The sequence below is a fragment of the Crassostrea angulata genome, chromosome 2, assembly GCF_025612915.1.
Source record: "Crassostrea angulata isolate pt1a10 chromosome 2, ASM2561291v2, whole genome shotgun sequence".
Classification (NCBI taxonomy): domain Eukaryota; kingdom Metazoa; phylum Mollusca; class Bivalvia; order Ostreida; family Ostreidae; genus Magallana; species Magallana angulata.
The window spans coordinates 8,466,981-8,472,133 of NC_069112.1; the positions used below are offsets into that span (position 1 = coordinate 8,466,981).

Here is a 5,153-nt window from a genome sequence, read left to right on the forward strand (position 1 = left end):
AGAGTTCAATTTCTTTTAAAGAATTTTAAAATTCGCTTTTATCGTCGCCTTTTTATCGATGATTACGATCTGCAAGGGCAAATTGATATATAATAATTTTTTTTATTACATTATATCACTTCACAAACGAATGATCCTAGACAATGGCACAGGGAAACTAACAAAGCTACTGCTCCAGACACACGTGTATCTGGGGTATGTGTACACATGGTTCACGCGTCTGGTGAACAAAGAGAGGGTTTCACACCTCCAAATTGATTTGTGTATAACTAGCTTTTCAATTGTTATTGAATAAAACAGAAAAAATAAATTAGACTAGACTCTTGTTGCTTTAGCAACAAAAAGGTCTTCCGTTCCTCTTGTATCAATCTGCACATAAAAATCCATTTCTCTTGTGAAAAGAAAATGGATATCAATATATACCGTAAAGGAATTCCAAAGAAATTATTTTTAACCCTTTAACGGCCGCCGTTTTGACAGTTTTTGCATGAATTTAGCAAACAATTTTAAAATGAAATTGATGACATTTTCTGAAAGACTTTACATAAGGTAACCCATATATATTATGAAAGGTCAGATACCAAGGGTTCATACTATGTTGTGTGTCACAACCTTATGGTAACCATGGCAACACAATATGGTCACGAACACAACATTTGATGTATTTTGAGTGTTTTTGACATGATTTAACATGCGTTAATGTTAAATACTTTATAAAAGAAACTTTATCAATTATTTATGCAATTATCCATGTTGTGTGCTAAAAAAATTTAGTTATAGTATTTTTTAACCTTTGAATCTACCCATTTAGCATCTAAATGCTTTCCCTTTTTACCGTTGGCGCCGTTAACAATGATAACAGAAATATGTATTCTAAATGGTTATTAATAGTAAAATATATCTAACTGACCATCTGATATCTTGCAAGTCTATTGATAATTATAAAACTTCAATTAAAAGTTGATTCCTCTGCTCTCACCAAATATCATTAATTTTAAAAGGTCAAAGGTTAATTTCTATGTATTATTACATTATTATAGTTCTGTCCATATCACATAACGAACAATATTTCAAGAACACACTGTTTGCCAGCCATCAAACTTTACACAAAGGGTGGTAATAGCAAGAAGATGGCAACATTTTATTGAAAACCAGTTTACATGTCACAAAACATCAAAGGTAACCTCTGAAGTATCTTAGCTTGGACAAGAATAGACATTGGTTTCATGTGGAGAGTAAGCTCATACAGTCAAAGTAAGCGTATCTAACAAAGCAGGAATTAACATTGGGAAACCTATAAAAACTGTTAGTTCATTGTATACACTAGTCTAATCAATTCTATATTAGGTGTGATCACTTTATATGCAAAAAAAATTACTTCTTAACTACATGTAAATGGAATCAATTACACACACATTAAATACCAGCACTAATTCAAATTTATGTCAATGTATGAGCCTAAACGCATATAGTGATATACCAGTGTAATTCTTTAGAAGACAGACAGATAATTATCAAGTAATAAAGGAAACCTTTGAAATACATTCATGATTATAATGCTGTATTTCATGGACAATTTGCAGACATTGATACATTCAACTAAAACAAATTTGATGAGAAAAAAATGTGATATGGTATAATGATAGTAAACAAAAAATTAACAAATACATTGATGTGTTTGAAATTCACAGCGACTCCAAATCTAAAGTATTCAAATGTTTATATACATGTGTACATGTAATATTTAGTAAAATGTAACCCTAACATGAATATACTGAATCTTGAAATGTTTATGATAATTCGTTTTTATAAAATCCATTCAAAGACAGCAATTACCCTCAAAATACATTCTTGTTTATTTGCCAATCAACTACCGTATATCCCATATAATACAGGTATCACTAAATTATGTTCTAACATTTTCAGATTAGAAGTTATAATCAAAAATCTCTCGCTCTCTTTTTCTCTCTTTCTTTCTGTCTCTTAATTTCTAATAAGTAAATTGCTTCTAAAGGAGAAATATAACAAATAAAAAATACAGTTACTTATGTGACATACAATAAAGATACAAATGACAGTAACAATGAATACTGTAATATGCAAACTTTGATCATCATATGCATTCATTACAAAACTGGAAGCTGATTTTGCACATGATATGCTTGGAAACAAGCACCCTGACAAAGATGTAACATACACTTGTCACATCCATAAACAACATCCTTCCTCTTGCCCTCTTTTGCACACCATTTACACCGTCCACGAGGTCGTTTTAACTTCATGCTGTGATGCTCACTCAAACCTGCTGCTGTGATCAGATGTTTTCCAAAATGCCTAGGCTGCTTCCTGTTAGAAAAATCTTCAATAAGACTCATGGCAACATCAACATGAAGATCACCTAACGAATAATGTTTCCTTGGTTTCACCACACCAGGGGTCATCTTCCAAAGGAGAAATGTATTGACCAGGGCCACTTCCAGGATGAAATTCATAAAGTATTTTCAGTACTTTCTTGACTGTCGACCAATGGGACACTTGGAGCGATACTGCATGGCACGATCAACACCATAGTAGTTCTCCTGGTAGGCAGCAACAGCTGGTGGCCGCTGTATTAATATGACCTCACCCCCAGGTACTCGACGATGTGTTGGACCATCTCCAAGTGGATCTGATGTGGTTGAAACAATATGAACCTGTAAAGTAAATGATGATTTACCAAATAGATGACATGCTTTTTTCAACAATATACACTCCCATCAACAATCTTAAATTAGTCACTTACTGGTTTGGCATCTTTCCATGCTGTTGCAACCAAATTGTCATGTTGCTGTTGCTCGGTATCACCACGACCACTAAAAGTTGGGTTCTTCAGCTTATGAGGGAATCCTTTGCGATTGGTATTGATGGTACCACAAGCATAAATACCATTAACTTCAAGATTTTGAAGCAATGGGATTGATGTAAAGTACCTATAAATAGAAAATGTCACATAACAATATTGTCAGAAGTTGTATCAGTATGCATTTCATTATTCTGAGGTTTCCTTTTTTTTCATATACCGGTATACATGTAACTGATGGACATAGCATAACTTTTGAAAGTGGGGAGTAGGGCAGACAAAGGAAAGACTTTCCTTTGTCTGCCCTACTCCCCACTTTCAAAAGTAAATGAAATTTTGGAAAATTACAACTTCTCATAAAGGAGGGGGGTGCGTATTGTACCCACTGCTAATTTCCTTTCAATTTCCATATGCTCCCTGAAAAGTAGAAAAGTGGGGGGACCAACTTCATATACATTTTTTATATGTAAATTTAAGAGAAATGTTTGCTGCAAGGACCCCCCCCCCCCAAGCAAGTAAGTAAAGTAAGTATATACATAGAGATAAAAGCATTAAAGACTAGTTTGTTACCTGTCAAAGAAAAGGTGGTGACCTTTCCATTTAAGTGGTTTGGATAAATGTTTAACCACCCGTTCTCCAAGAGACTGTCCTTGCATCTCGTCATGCTTGCCCAAATAGATTTTATAATCGTTGGTATATCCGTTTGGTTCACACCTCATCCAGACCTACAAGACATTTCATTGTTGTTTATGACCATGACAATGTGCACCTAACCTTTCCAATTACATCATCAGCCAGTCAGTACATGTATTTGTCTACAATGATAATTAAAAAAAAACCCAGAGCAGAGCGAATTAACCCAGAGATATTTCATAAAAAGCATTTTCTTAGCAGGACTGATTTAGGACAGATGGAGGCAGTAGTCCTTGGGCTACATTAACCCCCCCCCCAACCCCTTCCCTATGGACAAACTTTATATTCTAGAGAATAAGAAAGTAAATTAAATAAAGTCTCCCTAGGCTATTAGGTAGAACAAATTTTGTTTGATATTGAACTGCATGTTCTTGTCTTTTATTTTGTATATGCTTTTCTTTAATGCTTTGTTTTCTTGCATTTAGTTAAATTTTTTCAACTATAATAAAATAGATCTTTGGAAATAGCAAAAAAAAGAAATCATTGAGAAAAAATACCTTCACCCCTCTTTTGATAGGTTTGCATGGTGTATACTGCTTTGCGAAGTAATGACCTTTGTGGCGTATCATCCCCTCATCTATGCTCTGACACTGTCCAGGCATCATATACCTCTGGAAATTTCTCCGAGTCATCTCTATCAATACCGACTTTGTTGATACATTTTAGATATAACCTACATGTAGCTGGTTTTTCTTTTTATTTGGAGGAGGGTGTTTCTTACATAATATAAATAGTCCTAATAAGATTAATTATAACACCAAAACATGTATTCATACTGTTAATATTGATAAAATCCATATTCTTTTCTTATAATAGTATCTTGTGTTATTGTGTTACAAAAAAATCACATGAGAAGTAATTTGTTCAACACGCACCTGCTACTCTGCAGTTTAGAACATATGCATACTATGCATTCGTGTTTACTGACACTAGTAATTAGCCTACTCGAATTCATCATGAATTTTGCTACATTAGTTCTAATGATTTATACTGTACCTAAAAACTTGTTTTGTGACCAGTACATATCTACACTTGGAAGCTGGTTGGTGCCCATAAGGATGTGCAGGCCAAAATACGCCTTCATTTCCTGAAGAGAAGTGTCAATCCAATCCGCGTCACGGTGACCTCTTTTCTCGAGTTCCTGAGTAGCGTACCTGTTGGTTTCATTGGACACTCTCTCAAAGAAAACCTCTGATACCATCAAAAAGAAGTAGCTCAAAATGTTGTCATTCGGCGTCAAATCGTGACTTGGACCGGTTTCCTCTGAGAACGGTGCGACCGACACGGGATGCAATTCGCTGGACCAAAAACCGGGACCCTCTGAATCGCTGATCTGACTAGAGAAAGTCTTTAAGGACGACTGGGAGTTCGGATCATCTTCCTCATCCGTATCAGATGAAAACGAATCTAAAGAATCATCAATGTTAATGTCTGAACCCGCAGAACTGCTGTACAAATCGTCGTCGGATGAATCACTGTCACTTTCGCCGTCACGGGAAGCCATGTTGATTTTCCGCGCTGTTTACATTGTTGCTATACAACCAACATGTGACGTGAATTTTTATTTTTAGAAACTGGAACCTTGCTGAACCTGTCGGGAATCTGTATTTTTTTTTTTCAA

At 35.0% G+C, this 5,153-nt stretch overlaps 1 pseudogene; it reads right to left on the reverse strand.

Annotated features, from left to right (window-relative positions):
- Positions 1–1,095: 1,095 nt before the first annotated feature.
- Positions 1,096–4,150, reverse strand: LOC128171952 (piggyBac transposable element-derived protein 4-like; annotated as a pseudogene).
- Positions 4,151–5,153: the final 1,003 nt, after the last annotated feature.